This window comes from Protopterus annectens, chromosome 2.part2 (genome assembly GCF_019279795.1).
Source record: "Protopterus annectens isolate FY-2018-M chromosome 2.part2, PAN1.0, whole genome shotgun sequence".
NCBI lineage: Eukaryota > Metazoa > Chordata > Ceratodontiformes > Protopteridae > Protopterus > Protopterus annectens.
This window is the reverse complement of record NC_056730.1, coordinates 111,082,838-111,102,515: the sequence shown is the minus strand read 5'-3', so window position 1 is coordinate 111,102,515 and position 19,678 is coordinate 111,082,838.

Genomic DNA, 19,678 nt, shown 5'->3' with positions numbered 1-19,678 from the left:
AACGGCCACGATGGAATACATACAAATCAAATTTATTGTGGTAAGCGCTCTGCTTGTGTTCTTGTGGATTTTAGTTCAACATGGGATACTACCCATGTAAGAAACACATACAAAAGGAAAAAATTGTTGTACTAGCTATATATACAAAAAAAAACACTATTCCTCCACTCCTTCACCAATCAAGCATACAAAATACGAATGGAGAACACCAACTGCTGCAAGTTTGAAATTTTTTAATTAATTAAAAAATTTCAAACTTGCAGCAGTTGGTGTTCTCCATTCGTATTTTGTAAACTAGCTATATATACTCAGGTGTCGCAGACAGTATACTCACACCCCTTGCTACTGTAATGACAGCACATAGAAGCATGTTATGTACATGGAATTGAATACACTTATTAAAGATGTCATTACCATGCTATTTCATCAGACTGGAATGTGATCACTGGTTACCAGGGCTGAGCTATGCTTAGTAGATGTAAGCATTACTTAAATGTAAATGCTAAGCACATTTGCACACTGGCAAGTGAAGCCTACATGGTGTAAGCGGCTTTTCATTTAACTGTACGTTAGCAGTGCTTACCATCAGGCAAACCCAGACAAACTGACTTAAAGCTGCTCAAAACTGCCTTAACTACTCTGTATCCAAAAGTCCTTGTTCTGCCTAGCAACAAAATAAACAGCCCTTGCAGGTCTTGAACCCAGGACGCTGCACACTACAGTCATGACAGTTAACTACTAAGCCACCACAGCTATAAAGAAGTTTGCTGTTTTTTCCAATATATCTGTCAGTACACATACTGAATAGTAGTCAACAAATGCTTTGACTTCAACAATTGTGTAGTACTTAGTGCAAATAGTGTTGCATTAGTATGTTGTTATATCTATATAAACTGATATCAGATAAATATGGTGGGATATGTCTGGGAACTTATAAACAACACTCATGTTTACACATAACAAGGATATGGATATGGATATATATATATATATATATATATACACATATATATATATATATATATATATATATATATATATATATATATATATATATATATATGTATACATGTACATACACATATATATTTATATATGTATTTATATACATCTGTATATTGCTTTATATATATTCATATATACATCTATTTGTATATATATATATATATATATATATATATATATATATATATATATATACATGTATATGCCATATGTGTGTGTGTGTGTGTGTGTGTATATGTATATGTATATATATATATCTATATATATATATCTATATATATATATATATATATATATATATATATATATATGGTTCCACTTCATATAATCAAAAGCTCATAACATCTAAACTCAAACCATCAAGACCATAACATCTAAACTTCAAAACATCTAAAACTCATAACATCAAATCTCAAAACATTGAAAACTACAAAGCAACTATAAATAACATCCCATCCCAAAGAGTTTTTACTATGATCCCCCGTAAATTAAATATGCCAACTCCAAGGTCGCACTACAGTGGGGGAAAAAGTTAATTTCCTAACCCCACTGTAGTGCAACCTTGGAATTGGTATATTTAATTTATGGGGGGGTGCAGGGCTTTCCCCCCTGCATAAATGTAGCAAACAGTGTGTGGGATGTTATTTATAGTTGCTTTGTAGTTTTCAATGTTTTGAGATTCGATGTTTATGAGTTTTAAATGTTATGAGGTTTAGATGTTATGGTCTTGATGTTTTGAGTTTAGATGTTATGAGCTTTCAATTTTATGAAGTGGAACCATATATATATATATATATATATATATATATATATATATATATATATATATATATATATATATATATATATATATATATATATATATATATATATATATATATATATAGATAGATAACATATGTCCATAACATGTAGTGGACTCATAGCTCAGCACCAATAGTCACAACCTCTTAGTGCAAGGGGATATCATGTAAATATTGCAGGTATAAATGTAGAATGTTGCTGCAGTAACAGGGGTTGTCTTAACAGAAATGTGTTTGAAGTCACATCTGATACTGCCATGTATGCCAGCAGTTACTGACAGACATCATAAGATCATCATAGTGCAATACCACACAAATCATAGTAATGATCCTGTGGAATACAGCAGAGATATGACCCATAAATGTGGACAGTCTGACACACTCTGGTCAGTCCAGAAATAAACACAGAACTCCTTAGTGCAAGACGTGTGGACCAAGCCTGACAAAGTGGATGTTTACAGCCATGAAAATGGGGATATTACGAAAATACTGGAATAGATAAGCTCACACAGTTTATGCATTCACACACTCCTGTCTTTACTGACAGATATTAACCGGAGGAGCAGAGGCCACAAGCCCACATAGTACCCTCTAGTTAGTGACATACATCTGTAAAACATCCCACTGCTTTGCCAGAAATACACAACAGTTATGGTGGCCCGGCAACAGGACATCTGACAAATATCTGGACATAACATCACACTAGGTAAATACACTGAGCTGTTAGGCATGTCGCAGAGCACTGTGTAAACTACAGGCAGACTGCCACAACACTAGCCTACTTTTCTTATGGGAGAATACACATGTACTTGCAAATATAGCAGGCTCTACAGGCATGTAACAGCATGGGGAAACAGATACCAGTGTGAAAGTGCATACTGACAACCAATCTGAACACAGCCACAGTCACATATGGTAAGCCTAATTAATATTACAGTATATGAACCATGTGAACAACACCGTCCTCATATGTGCCACTCACACACTAACCCTACATATACTGGGCCAATACACAGTGTAGTCTGATACCTGACTGTGGTATGGGACTTATGTCAGTCTGGCCTTAGAAACAGGTACACCAATAGGGTACCATAGACTGGAGCAGCATGCAACATCATATAGAACAGGACCAAGAACAATGACATCTACCACAGTCTGTGCACAGGCCAAGTTACATATTCACAATACACAATCTGTCAACAATCACCATAAGTACACAGACCTCACTACTGTACACACTACAACAGAATGTCCAGGTTTTGTCCTCAAATATAAGGCCTAATATACATAACATGTCTAGCAGTCTGATATCTCACTGGCTTGTTATTAGGTATGATGTCAGTAAATAATGATATACTGAACATATGCACCTCTTACTGCATAACATACGTACAAAGGTTGACAGACTTGGGGTTGCAGGCACAAACACAGGGCTAATATTGGCATGTTGCTGTGATAAACTCATACATTTACTGGTGCAACAGGGTTTGTTGTGACATATGTCTTCTGAGGGATATGAAGTCAGTAACTCACATGGATGTCACCATGTACTGACTGCAATCATCAGAGTATGCTACTGCATTTCTAAAGACAGGAAATGTGTGAGTAACACAACACATGTAAGACTCCAAACTCTAGCCAGTCTGCAGATAGCCCTACAGGTGAGACATTCCTCAACCACATAACACTGTCATGCCAGATTTTAAATAATGTAGAATAGCCATATACACACAAACCCTGTTAAACTAATATTACTTCAAATGTAGAACAGCTATACTTGCATTCTGTCCCCAAGTCTGGAACATCCCCTCCTGTCTGTTGGCCTGTCTCCACAGTGTATGTTGTAAGAGGTATTTCCAACTACCCTCTGTGATGCTGTTTGTCAAACACCCACATGAAGTCCTGCTCACAGTGAAAGAAAAGGGCCAACACCCACATGAAATGCTTAGCTATAGGAGTGTGTTTCCATGCAATTGGCTATGGGAATGGTATCACAACTGTTCCACATGCGATTAGCAAGTGGGGGACTGCAATTCATGCACAGGCCATCGGCTGATCATGAGCATCACTTACAAAACTCAAACTGCTGCCTAAGCAAAGCAGATGTATTTTTGCACATCCACCAGAGAGGGAGTGAGAGAGACAGACACAGACAAAGTAAGAAAGGAAGGGAGTAGAAGAGTAAGAGCCAAGCGTGTTTGTGTATGATCCATGGGTGGAGAGTGGTATCTGGGCATTATGACAGTTGCCTATATTGTGTACTAATCCATACTGTCACATGGTAATTACACATGGCTGTACACATTTATAGCTGAGGATTGTCTACAACAATCTCTACAATATTTGAAAAATATTCGCCTTGTAATGTCGACAATGGGACATGTAGCTCCTCAATATAATAATGTAACAAAACGCATACTGTAATGGATCCTGTCATTACACAATCACCCCAACACCCACACAGGACATTGATGACACACACACACACACACACACACACACACACACACACACACACACACACACACACTTACCAGTACTGTTCCAAACCCCTACATGACTATGTATTGCTATTACATTATTATGCAGTCATTGCACGCACCACAGAGCTTACATGTTGGTGAGTTGTCCAAAAGTATCTTTGAAGGTGAGTGATATCAGCAACAGTGATAAAGGAGAGATAAGGGAAGTGTAGTACATGTGACTGTCCACAAAAGTAGGTGTCAAGGAAGACACACCCACACTCTCTCATGGAATCACACATTATCACAGTTATCAGAGTCAGAATTAGAATATTATTACACAGTTATCACACACACCACAGAGCTTATCTGGCTGATATATGGCCAAAGGGTTATTTCAAGATGACTGATATCAACAGGCATGCTACAGTAGGGCAATGGGAGGTGTAGAGACTGTGACTGGCCTCAAAATCATTAATCTCTACACACACAGAGTTTCACAGTTGCTGTGTCTAGGATTAGAACTCCTACCTAATTAGTATGTTACCCTAAAACATTACACAGTTATCGTACATGCCACGGAGCTTATAGGGCTAGCCCTTGTCCAAAGGTGTATTTCAAGGTGAATGAAATCAGCAGGCTTGCTAAAATAGGGCAATTGGAGGTGTAGTGACAATGAATGGCCTCAAAATCACTAATCTCTACACACACACAGAGTTTTACAGTTGCCATGTCTAGGATTAGAACTCCTACCTAATTAGCATGTTACACTATACCATTACACAGTTTTTGCACACACCACGGAGCTTATATTACTAGCCTTTTTCCAAAGGTGTATTTCAAGGTAACTGACATCAGCAGGCTTGCTAAAGTAGGGCAATGGGAGATGTAGTGACTGTGAATGGTCTCAAAATCTTTGATCCCTAGACACACAAACAAACACACACACACACACACACACACACACACACACACACACACACACACACACAGAGTTTCACAGTTGCCATGTCTGAGATTAGAACTCCTACCTATCTAGTATGTCACGCTATAGCAATACGCAGTTATTGCACGTGTCACAGAGGTTATAGGGATGAACATTCTCCAAACGGGTATTTCAAGGTGACTGACATCAGCAGGCTTGCTAAAGTAGGGTAATGAGGAGTGCAGTGTGTGTGAATGGGCCATAAACCATTCCTCTGGAAGCAGCACACAACTTTATATTTGACAGGACTGGGTATACGACTGCTAGATGAATAATGACTTGTACTGTCATGTTACACAGTTATTACAAGCAAGTAATATCAGATAAGTATCCCTATAGTTATCCCTTCATCCCAGCAGTATTTAGGTGTTGGTCCACATTTCATGCAGTAAGACATGGTGGGCATGCTACTGGGATTTGTCGACATGTCCTTGAATTTGTGTTCTGCGGACTGTATTATTTTGTTATTTGGGACCCCATGAGATAACATGCATTGGCAGTAAATGTGAGGCACAGGCCTTTGAGAGAGGACTGTAAGGCATTTGGTAGTGATGCAGGCCATCTGTAGCAGGCCAGTGCATTCTGTCCCTCCTACAGTCCCAGGCTGCAAGCCACTGGATTCCCCTGGGGTGACAGGGTAGGTGTGCAAGGTGTTAATGGCAATAGTTCCTGCCCTTATTAATCCATTGGTGTGGATACTGACAGGGTGCTGCTTACAACTAGGGACACACCTGCATGGGACACCTCTTCAGCATGCTGCATTCTGTGGGTATTCCCATACAGAAGTGGGGGTCATACTGTACTCATTCCCAGCAGCAGGGATATGACTTGTGATGAACATGTGGCTGATGGTGGTGTGAACTGACTGCATGTGTGCTATAGAAGCTTCTTGCAGCTGACTCACAGAGATACCTGGGACATTTCCCTTATGCTGGCTTGTGCAGGGACATCGGCAGTTCCTCATTACTTCATAACTGTGCCTTTTGTGGTCTGCCAGAGATTGGCCAGACTACATCAGTATTCCATACTACACAGACAACTAATATGTTGCTAACCTGTATGTACAATTCCAAAGGTTTGTGCATTTGACAGTTACATTTTATATACTCTGTCTAGGGTACTTCCACCTGTGTACTGTGTGTGTGTCTGGGCCCACATTCATGGCATGTCCATCTTTCAGATGGTGACAGATATTACATCTGAACAGTGAGTATGGATGACTGCTGGATTGGGTCTTGCTGGGATGCATTGTGTTTGGCACTGCAGTAGTCAGAACATGGCCCTGTCATCAACAGTATTGGCCATAGGCTATCGGGACACAACCATTCTTGCATACATGCTGACCACTTCCACACAATATACAACACACAACAACCTAACACACAGAACCCTGCATATTGTACACATGCAACAATCTATACTGCTAATTGGGCCAGCTTAGGTAATCTGTGCTCCACTGTTATTAAACCCACACATACATATTACTACATTTCTACATAGGATTGTGGGGGGTCACACCTGACAACTGTAAACATTTGCTATGACTGTACTGGTATTTCAGGCACTCTGTTGGCTTCCATTTCATTATGTAGTCTGACCTATCATGCAGACTAGATGCATATAAATGAAGTACAAATCTTAGATTTTATTGACCTACATATCAGTGTCAGACTTCTTACCCTTCAGAACTAACATCCAACTCCCTGACCTGTTGTAGTCTGTCTGTGTAGGTCTGGAGGGGGCTGTTCTCCATTGCCATCAGTTGGAGGCCTTAGCACAGCCTTTCTTTGTGGTCAACTACACCTCTCCTGCTGGTTGAGACTGTTGTTGGGTATGTGAGACTCACTGACATGCATGTGTGTGTCCTATGGACACACACTTGGCCCACCACATGTCCTGCAGTGGGATTTGTGATCTTGTCTAGTACTGCCTATTTTGTTGACACCAGTATTTGTTATGGATTTCATGCTGCCCATATAGGTGTCTACTATCTGCTGCCATCCCATTTAGCCACACGATTCCCTTGCATGCTCATATCCATACCATAGATACAAGTAGCGGAACATATTACTCCATTCAGCAATTGATAGGCAGAGTGACTTACCTTGTGGCTGTGCCACTACTGACAATGGTGTTGGAGGGCTATGTCAGATGGACATAGTACATTCCCTATACATGGTAAAGCACAGGTAGTGTCATGTTTGGCATCCCATTCACTGTATGTGCGAGTCAGAGAGAGGTGTCATTCCCTGGGTTCCTACTGTTTCAGTGTATGTGCTATGCATTGCCTCTTTGTCAAAACCTGGGCATACTGGGTATGCCTCCTTCTGCCTACAGGGGCAGGCTCAGGTTGTTCCTCTGATGAGTCACTCTGTGCCTGTGCTGGCCTTGGCAATGGTGGGGTGCTGTGCGGCCCTGTCCCATGCTGTTCCTGCTGCAGCTGTTTCCGCCGGATCATACTGTGTAGCATGGCACATACAATGAAAATTTGTGTACATGCAGCTATAGAGTACTGCAAGCTCCACCGGATATGTCTAGGCACCAGAACCATGACTTGAGCATCCCAAACACATGCTCTATTATGATTCAGGTTTGTGCGTGTGCCTCATTATGGAGTTCTTGTTCAGGTGTGTGTGCATTTCTGATGGATGTCATCAGCCATGGCTCCAGTGCATAACCAGCATCCCTCACTAGCTGGCCATATGGAATGTCCCCACTGGCAAATCTCTGGTACAGCTGCATCATATGCCAGATGTAGGAGTCGTGATAGCTTCCAGGGCTGCCAGCAAACACATTCATTATAATGCCCTGGGCATCGCACATGACCTGGCAGTTGATGGAGGGGAAGCCCTTTCGGTTTATGTAGACCCTACCCCACTCGCTGGATGGTGCTTTGATGTGCATGGGCGTGCAGTCTATAGCACCCACTACCTCAGGGTATTCTGCTATTTGGTGGAAGAGACACATATTTTTGGTCAATGCCTCATGGGTGTTGTGGAAATATATGTGCTCACGGGCATGTGCTGACATGGCATCCTGGAACTGGTGGAGTACCCTGGATGCTGATGCCTGTGAGATCCCCATGATATCCCCAGTTGGCCTTTAGACGGTACCTGTGGCTAGTATTCTTATGCCTACACTTACCTTGGTATCCACTGTGATGGGTTCCCCTCTGTTTGTTCTGTGTGGGAGGCGTGGCTGGCATAGTTCAACAATTTGCTGTAGGAGGTCCCTGTCCACCCTATAGTGCTCCACAATCTCCAGCTCATGTAGCCGCTGGTAGATTACCCTGGGTCTGTACACTCTTCTCCTTTTCCTCACTGTGGGTTGGTCGACAGCATTCTCATCCTCACCACCCTCAGCCTCTTCCACATATTGATATATGAGAGCGACAGCAGCTCCTATCATTTTGTTAGTTTTGTTAGGTAAAATTTCCCTGTTTGCGTTCACCGGTGGTGTAGCATTTGAGGAAAAAGCAGAGTGAATGGTGTTTGCATAGTTTATAGTAGTGTGCTGGGCTGGACTGGGCTGCTGCCTGTGTAATTGACTGATTCTGATACATTTCACCTGCCAGCTATGCTCGTTCTCCCTGATTGCCTTCCTACTGCTATTTTCCCTTCCCATTGCCTTCCCATTTAAGCCTTGAGGTGTGCCGTGCAAACCCAGGGCTCAGATGTGAACGGAGTTTCTATTTCCTGTTTTTTTTTTTTTTTTGGTTTAAATCCCAGTGAGTGGCATGCACAACCATTTAGGCAATGTAAATACTGCTAGGCAGCTTCAGACAAACCCCCTTCCTTAGCTGTGCTTAGCTAAGGGCAAACACAGGCCACTGTGCTCCAATAAGCTTACAGCAGTCATGACACTCCCCCTCATGAGATCATTTAGCTCTTAGGCTTAGACCATGGTGTTATTGCACCTACACAGTTGGGTGAAAGCTAGCACTGAGAGGAAATCTGTGATTCAGTATCATTCCCCTCATTTGCATAGAACTGACTGGTAATGATGGTGACAAAACTGATACTCAGCCTTCCCCCTTAGCAACCACTATTCCATGGTCTTGTTGTGTTATGCATGCCATTGAATATTATGGCAAAATGATGATTTTGGTTTGAAAGCTTATTTCAAGCTTTTTTTCCTTATTTTTGGGCGATCCCATTTGCGCATTGCTGCCCAATGCTTAAACGACCTAAATCGGCCAAAAAAAAAAAAAAAAAAAGTTTTTTTTTTATCATTTTGAAACTAAATTTCATGCCTATGGCCATATACTTAGCCATTGACATGCCTAACCCTTATAATACATGCTTTTTTATGAGCTGTCATGCCTCCATTTTGTAGTTTGCAGAAATGTATTCAGCTACTGGCTGAATACATTTCTGCAGTCTACACTATTCCTGCACGGACGCCTGCCTGCTTCCTGGATCACTAATTCACCTCATTAGCATACAGGGACTGTGTCCATGCAGGAATAGTGCAGGAGCACTTGTGCATACCTTGGGAGCACATTCCTGGATCGCATATCGGCCATATTGCCTGTAGCAGCTCTTGCACTATTCCTGCACACTGTGCAGAGCTTGCTGAATCCTGGAGCATATGTTCTGTATATGCAGTACCATTAACTATGAGTTCAGTGCAAATCTGGGTCTTACCTTTGAGGTTATGGATGTAACTAAAGAATATCTTGTGGTCATTCTTAGTTAGGGAAGATAATTTGGATTCATAGTTGGATTTGGAGGACTTCGTTAGGAGTCTTATTTGCTTGTTTAAGTTGAGGAAGGAGTGTTTCCAGTTTTCAGACCGTTCCTTCCTACTCTTAGACAGCAATTTCTTTTTCCTATTATATAGCCTATTAATGGCAGTTGTCCGTCAGACAGGTTTGTTTTCCCTCGAAGATCTTGCTTTGGTTTTATCAGGTACAGCAGAGTCAGCACACTTGTACAGATACTCATATAAAACATTGGTGTATAACTCAGCATAAGTGTCTGTTTCATCAGTGGGGGGGTTGGACTATGAAGCTATTTATGCTGTCATGCAAAAGGTTGTAACTGCCCTTGGAGAAGCTTTTTAGTCTAGTTTTTCTTAAGGGGAGGCTTGTGTTACAGATACTTCTAGTGAGAGTGATTTATGGTCAGATCTCACCAGGGATGGCCACACACTGGGGGTGGTGCAGCTGTCCCCCATGTTGGTGAGCACCGGATCCAGGATATTTGACCCATGTTGGTGAGCACCGGATCCAGGATGTTTGAGCTCCTTGTGTGTGTGTCACCCAGCTGGTCCAGGGAATTGAAGTTAAAGAAGTCCAGGAACCTTTGGTCAAGTTAGTTGCAACATGTATAATTTACCCAGTGAATGGATGGGTAATTAAGGTCACCCAAAACCAGTGTGTTTGGTTGTATCTTGATTGACTCAGGTAGATCCAAGTAGGCTGAGGGAATGTCCTGATTCATGGAAGGGGTCTTTTATCTGGCAATGATCTGAGGAGGGGTCTTACCTGCAGCCAATTGCACCTGAAGTAATTCAAGGGAAACTTGCTGTTTAACTAATTTAGAGGCGTATTTATCTTTAATGACTATTGATACACCACCTCCTTTAGTTCTCACATCTTCAGTTTGTGGTCTAAATGTGTGGAAGGAAATGTAACCTGGTATAGCTGGGGTGCTCTCCACAGCCTTAAGCCAGGTCTCAGTGACTGCACATATGTCAACATCTTCCAAGGTGAGGACTGCTTCCAGTGAGTACAGTTTCTGGTTTAGAGTCCTGGCATTTAGCAGCTTAACTTTGAGGTTGCTTCCAGAGGGTATTTTTACATTGGGAATTTCATTCTTGTGACATTGCCTAAAAAAAGTACATTGAGGCTGACAAGATCCTTAGCCAGTAACCGAAATCCAAGGGGTGACAGATGAAGATGATCTCTGGCAAAGCTTCGAGGTCTGCCGATGTCTATTTCTCCAGTTTGTGCACTGCTGCACTTCACAAAAACCAGATGAGCAGAGCCAAACATGTTTGTGCTAAGTGGCACAAAAATAAAGAAAAAAACAATGTATGGTGTTCTGGAAAATCACTGAAATTGAAGTCGATACATAATGACATACATTTCAGTTTTGTACTTCGTATCATTCAGAAAATGCATGTTAACACAAGTCCTGTTATTCAACCTACTATATCTACCTATGGTTATCAGAACAATATAGGAAATCCATCTCTGTTTTTGGCCTTTTATCCCCCAATTAGTTTAGTGTGTGTCCAGATTTCTTGCATTAAAAGGTTTGCTGGTATGATTCACATTCAGGCTAATGTTTGTGGCCAGCAACACTGGTGCGAGCCACAAAACCTTGCTGGTGCACGCTGTGCATCATTAATATTCATGGCGTTGTGCTGCACGATGCCACGAGATGAGCAGTATCACATACATGTGCTCCATGTAGGCTCTGAGGGGAACCTACACAGAGTTTATTGAAACTGGACCAATATGTAATTAGAGAAGTTTCTGATGACTAGATCAAGTTGAATATGATTGCTTTGAAACTGGGACTTGAGTTATTTATTGTTTGCATCAGGACTGCCTCAGTGAGGATATTATTAATTTCATGTCTGATAGAACTAAGGTTTAAACTTAAAATCTAATAAAATTAGTATAGTTTACATTGCAGTATGGCTTGAAGAAAGTGGTTGATTAGGTTTTTGAATTTATCAAGAGAAGATGAGGAAGGCAGCAGTTCTGCAGTGTACAGGTGAAGAGAGAGAGCATTCTTAAAGAAGATCCTCAGCTCAGGAAAATATTGTGTCATGGCTGTTGCAAGAATTGTCTTTGAGGATGTATTGAATAGTTAACTTAGATTTATAAGAAGCAGTTTGCAATCAGTAATATTTTTACAATCATCCTGAGATATGCCAATTGAGGTCAGGGGTATCATCTGTCGTCTAAGCTTAATGGTAATTAGATAGTCATAGAAGTTATTTAAAATGAAGTAGAAGTTAGATATACATAAGGCATCCATTTATTCTAGTATATGTGTTATATTTCCAACATTAATCCGTTCTTTGGGGTAACTGTAAGTTGATGTGAATAATGTGGAGAATATGACTAGGAAAGCTATGCTTAATAGGGTGGTTTGGGCCAGGACTGGATTCTTGATCACTTCTTAAAAGCAGGAAGGAAGGTTTTTTTTTAAATTCATTTGGCAAACTTATTATAAATGTGGTAGTGATACTTTTTATTTATTTATTTATTCATTCATTCATTCATTCATTCATTCATTCATTCATTCATTCATTCTTGTTGTTGTTTGCTTATGCCATTGTAGGGAATTGTGTCACAAATTATGTTTGTGAATGGAATGACAGAATGGTTATGTGCATTTTGTACAGTGAAGAACTGTTACACACTCACCATTTTTTTCAAAACTTTTATGTTGTCCCTGCATGATTTTCCAGTTATTACAAATGACATTTTAATTAGACAGCATCCACTGAAAATCAATTTCTAAGGTGGTATCAGTTTTAAAACTATTTATTGCTTTTCTTTTCTAAACCTTTTTCGTATATTAATAATAGAAACAAAACGGTTTCTCTTTCTCCTCTAACTTCATGAAAACTATAATCAATAACATCTGAGATTTATCTTCTATTAAGTTGGATTTCCAGATTATGTTTATCTACTTCATGTTTTTTCCCCTATAGTTTCATAAGTTTATAGATTTTTACTAAACTCCCGGTCAAGGAGACCATCAAAAACCTCAGCCACACAATCCAATACTGATGGGAGACTGACAATACCCCCCCCCCCAAATATATTTTCACTACATATCCCAGGTGAAAGCATGTAATCATCTATCCGTTATTCAGACTAATTTCAAAAGTTTTGAGGAGTACTGTCCTTAATATTTTGTTGATCTGAGGTTTATAAATGTTGAAAAAAGCACAACTGTATATTACTACAGAGGTGTTGATAGGGATGTGCAGTATTAGCATGCAGAAGTCCATGCCAATGCTATATTTGTGGTTGTGGATGAAGCACTGAAGTGCTTTGTGTGTGGCATTTCAGCTGTACCCAGCAACTAGTTCATTTGTAACATGTAGTCTCTATAGTCTGAGACAGGAAGAACTTTTTTTTTATTCTGTCTTTATCTTTAACTTTCTTTTTGACAATTTAAACAGGTTGACCAACTGGCTCACTGACAGAACACACACTGTAAAAGTTGCAGACTCCAAATCTGACTTCAAACCAGTGACAAGTGGAGTACCACAGGGTTCAGTCCTGGGACCTCTCCTGTTTGGTATCTATTTCTCTGAAGTACAGGCTAACACAGAAGGCCTCTGGCTAAGAAGTTCGCAGATGACTGCAAACTAAAAGCCATAGTTGAGTCCGCAAATGATGTGGACATCTTACAGAAGGGCCTCACTGAGACAGATGCCTGGTGTCATAGCCATGGCCTCAAGCTCAATGCCAAAAAGTGCATTGTCATCCCCTTTGGTAAAAACTCTGTACCCATGAACTACCACATAGGCAGCAGTCTAATTAACACTGAATGTGTGATAAGAGACCTTGGGACCCAGGTGGACAGTAGCCTCTGCTTTGATAATCACATCGCCACAGTAGTCAGGAAGTCCTTCTACATGGCACACCTCATCACAAAAGGGTTCTCATCCAGGAAAAATGAGGTAATTGTTCCCCTCTACTCAACACTCATTAGACCCATTATAGAGTACAACACCCCTTTTGGAATGTACTTCACAAGACATCTGCAGCAGCTGGAAAGGCCACAGAAGTATATCACAAAGAGGATTACTGGCCTCAAACACATGCCCTACACTGACCGTCTCAAAAAACTCCAGCTTTACTCCATAGCATATTGCCTACTCTGAGGTGATCTCTACCTAACATATAAAGCTATGTCAAACCCAGAGCTGTTGGGCATGCTACACCTAAAGAAATCTCAGTCCCTCCGAGCTAAATGCTCTAGGGACCTAAACCTTATCACCATAATAAACAGGACATGCTGGAGGGATAGATTCCTGTCCCAGAGACTTCCCATACTCTGGAACAAGTTACCCATCTATGACAAAGTTCCTCATTAGCACTCTTCAAGAAAAATTTTGAAGAGTGGATGGGAAATAGGAAATACACCCTGAGGATCACTTCTGTGGCTCTGCTTGACAGTGACAGGCAAACAACTTTCTTGGGTGGTATAAGCCAGGGAACCTTGTTGGCTAGGCATACTTAGGCCCTTTGGCTGATAGCCTAGTACCTACCTATGAACCTATGAACCTCTTTTTTGTTGTTTTATTTTGAGCCTTAAATTGCAGTTGAGAAGTTGAGGGGGTGCCAGCTCAGGGAACTGCACCACTTAATCTATTTTCAGTTTTATATTAATATTCACTGTTCATAAATACTTATATAAACCCTATATCAGCAGTAGTGTGGATGAATTCTAGAAGCACAGGTTACTTTAAACAAATCAAGTTTCCAACATAATCTTAGCTGCAATGTCTACAGCTGAGAAGCAAAGTTATGAAATATTATGCATGACTCTCTTTAAATAGAGGAGTACGTGACTCTAACTTTTACTAATGCAGTAACCAAAAGCAATCAAATTTATAGGCTAACACTTGTGGATTCAAGATGAAAGCCCTTTTTTATTTGATTTTGATGGAACACAAAACATGCAAAATGTTAATTTCCCGAAGCTACTTACTTAATTTAATAACAACAGGGCAAAGTGGTTCTTCCTGATCAGGCATGGACTTCCCTACAAAGTTGGCATACTCTGTGTATTCGTTTCCATGCCTAAAAAGTCCACATTATTAGCTAAAATGCTGAAGAAGGTTTAACATGGTAATGTTTCTTGACCCTTTGGCAGTGCAGCCAGTATCATATTTTTGATGACAAGACTAGACCTGTTAAGTCCTTAAGTATGCTGGACAATCTAGATTTACTGTGTCCATTTCAGCTTCAGTTTTATTGACTTTACTGTCTGTGCATATCATACATGTTCTGTGATCAGCAATATCTAACATAATTTATTCAAGGCCTTCCCTCGTATGTAGTAACTTCAAACTGGCAGAGTTCAGTGATTCGTGCAAACTAATTATTTCTTCTGGGAAACTTTCCTCAGATAATTATTTATGATAATAAATTCTAACAGTTTCCACCATTGTTTGCGTGAGTAACTCTGACAACTTCCTTCAGTGAGGCAAGGATGATTTATCAATGGCTTTTTAAACACACCAGGCAGGTATTGCAAGGCAAAGCATCTCACATATCTCTACTTAATTTGGCACCATGTTCACAGTGCAAGTGACAGCAAGAACTTTACCTCCTTATCTAGCACATTTACTGAATGTTATTGCCATAAATATAGTTAGTAGAAAAATACTTATTCTGAGGATAAGAACATAGACTGTGCCAAATACATATATCTGCCTTTGATGAACCCTTACTAGAAGTCATCTAGTTTTGTCTCTTACAGTACCGGCTCAGATGGGCAAGGTCTCCCATATATAGAAGGTTAATGAATCCTTCTAGTTTGAGGCAATCACATTCTTAATATATTTGAATCCTTTCAATGCAAGGGTTTCAAATGTTCCTATTATCCATATTCTCTTTTTTGGTCTTGCCTGTGGGTTGGCAGGATCCATTCAAGCATATTATGAGCCAGCATAAATCTCCTTGCATGCCATTTGAAAATTTTCACCTCTGCTGTAAAGATAATGGTTCAGATTTATGAATGACTTCACTAAGTATAACTATCATACAGGTGATGCAATGCACCCCCACATGATAATGCACTATTTGTTATTCATGAAATGATTCAACACATAGTGTAAAGACTCAAATCTAGGATAAATGGCAGAATATGCTAATGAAAGCATACATAGCTGAAGTACATAATGATTAACCAATCCAACATGGTGGAGCTATTCAGTAACATATAAAGCCATCATGTACACTTAGTGTAGCCATTTGCCCTGAAATCCCAAACTTGTTGGATTACAGCCATGATTACACTTAAAAAAATTATTATGGGTTGTTTGTTGTCATCATTCACCTGTAAATGGAACAGGCTGTAAATCAAGGTGCTGTTGCTGCTGCTAGACCCCTGCCAAAATTACAAAGAGTGCTTATACCCTATTTGACTTCTTTTGAATAGCCTGATACAGAAATTGTAGAGAAATTTAGTAATAGTGTATGACTGATGTCCACAATATCTGGTTATGGACTTTGCCCAATAATGTGCATCAAGCATTTTACTTTCACACACATATATGGGACCTTTAGTAAATGAAAAATGTGCAAATGGTATGGCACAGTCATCATCAGTGGCACAGGGTGGTGGGGGAATACATGAGGTTAAGCCTAGCACCAAAGAATTGAGTGTGGATTATAGAATTGTATTGTATACTTAGAAGTTTTGCAGTATTCACACTGGTGTTGTCCTCCATGTCACAAACAATATTGGCAATTCTGTGTTAACCCTCTGCTGAGGTGATGGGGATCTCTGAAATTAGACAAGAAGCCCTCAGTTTCAGTCACTGGTGATTTGTTAGCAGGGTGGTCAGTTATATATGAGAGGCTGAACACATTTTGTGGGCTACAAACTTCAAAACCCTAAACTTGCTACTAAGTGATACAATATTCTTGGGTCTATATTAGAACACTGAACATTCAAAATGTCGAGTGTTCTAATATCGAACCCTAGCAATCGAAAATACAAAACGCGAACATTCGGAACAGCAAATTTTTTCCTAGGGAAAAAATTTGCTGTTCCAAAACACATACACACAACACAAGCACATCAAACAAACAGCAATCCACACACACACCTAAACTCTTACACCTAACCCTACACTAAACTATACATACACCACTAACTATCTACTTACCTTTACCCAAACCCTAACCCTAAGGTCCGTCACTGTCGCACATTGACCTCACCTCCACCCTAACCCTAACTCACCTAACTCACCTAACCCGCCCTAACCCACATGTCCACACAATCGCACACTTACCTGACCCATCCCCTAACCCTAACTCACCTAACCCGCCTTAACCCACATGTCCACATAATTGCACACTTACCTGAACTCGACCGGTAACTTTCCACCAGAGTGCTGAAAATACCAAAGCAACAGAAACAGACAACTGAATTCTTTCCCTAGGAAAGAATTTGGTTTCCTGTTACTTCGATATTTTCAGCGTTCATTGAAAATGGGTCGATATTAGAACACTTGACATTTCAAATGTTCGATGTTCTAATATAGACCCAATATTCTTCTGCAATATCTGGTCAGATGGGCATAGAGAATTTTCTGTAATGTCATGTTACATTCTTTACAAACATTTGTAATGGAAAAATAACAGATTTACATGTTTAAGACACCAGCAAGAGACAAATAATGCAAAGAGTAAAGCAATGGCTGTATTGTGAAATGCAATCCATGAGAATGGTTGAAATACAGCATTGTGTAAAAACAGCATCAAATCTTTGCACCCAGTCTATTGTGAAACTAGAAAGAAGTTTTGCAAGCAAATAGTAGCATGAAGCTATCTGGATCTAAATTGTCTCCCCTATCATGATACAATTTCCTTGCCTACATGATTACCTTGATATAGTGCATATTCAGCCTTCTGAGCACTGAAAGTATGCAAATAAGGTATCAACTTACTAGCATTCCTGAATCCCAAAATATGCACTAAGCATAGGGAATATAAACATAGTGCTAGGACCTACACAATTGCATCCACATGCCTTCCCTCTGCAAGAATAAGCACTGAGCAGTCTTACTTGCTAAGAGCTTGCAATTGTGAATCATTACTCTGACTGCAGGAACAGTCAGTGTTTTGCAGTTTGTCCTCTTTGAATTACACTTACTGAGGCTGTGTCAGGAAGAAGAGACTTAACACTAAATTCAGCTAATGCATTGACTGAGTTAGAAGAATAATATTCCTACCATTTTTATGAATTGTTTATAACCACAGTTTGTGTGTCTGAGTAACAAGTCTTCAGCGATTCTTATGATATACTTTACTTATTGAAACACATGTCCGTAGCAATGCAAAGGAGATAGCATTGTTGTTAGAAAATCATAGATAAGGGAATACTACTCACAAAATAGAGATGAAAACAGGTGCAGTGCTGCAAATATTTGTTTTATATTCTGTGAGGAAATACCATCTTAACTGTTGCTAAAATCACATTTTTCTACACATCCACTTGTAAACTACAAGTACATCTTTCACATCTTGTTTCTGTTTTAGTTTTAATTCTAATTGATACAATCTCACATCTTATTTATACAATCTAATTCTTCTTCTTCCTCTCATATGTCTGTATCTGTGGAAAATACTGATAGCAATATCATTTGTGTGCTGTTAATTCACTGGTGAAATTGTTTAAATACAGAGATGGTGTTGTTTGTGTAAATGTGATGATGTTTACTTAGCATATGTTTGTTCATGGTGAAAGACAAGAAAGTGGAGGTAAGAACAGAAATGTGCATTTTAAATAAGTGTTTCATAATGTTTCCTTTCCTTTAATTTTTTCCTGCATCCTTTGCATGCCACTTGGCCTTACACACTCTTGACTGACAGCATTCCGAGTAATGAGCAATAGTTCACTTCCTACAGTAAAAACTGAAAAATTTAATTTGGAATACTATCAGTAGCATGATTGAGACTAGTGCTAGTGTGCTTTTGGCATCACTCTGGACAGTAATGAGTGAAGAAATTCCACCTGTCAGCTAACTATGTCTGTGACACAAGCTGCAGGCAAAGTGATCTTACAGAAAGAGGCCGTATAATGCAGGGTTCAAATACAGTTTATGGATATTTTTTTTTAATGAGTGGAGTCAGAATAAATATTGACACCCAATGTTATATATGAAATGAACAGCAGTCTGTGATAAATGATAAAAATTTAACCCATAGTCCCTGTAAGTTGATGTTACAAATGTGTCGGTATAAACTCAGTTCTTCTCATTATTGGTAACAATATGTGTTATGGATGTGTGACATATGGCATTTTGTGCAGTGTGTGAATACAAAAGCAGTAACATGAGTAATGTAGACATATGTGTCATATACGCAGGAGGACTTATCAATAGCTCACAGTTCATCATGACTTTAATGTCATGAGTAAGTGCATGTACTGTGGCATAAATGACCATTTTGTCATTCTCTGTGTGTCCCCTTTCAGAACAATAGCCATTACATGAAATCCTGCTGATGTTTAACTAAATGCTATTTGTGATGTTGCAAGCAGATGTGAAAAGGATGATTGTGTTATGCTAAGGCTATAACAGTGTTGTTCCTTGTTACATATATCCATTAAATGTGTTACTCTGCAGTACAATATATTTATTTATTTGTTTATTGCATGATGCCTTTTGCATTTCCATGCCTCTCACCACTGTAAATCCATGGTTAT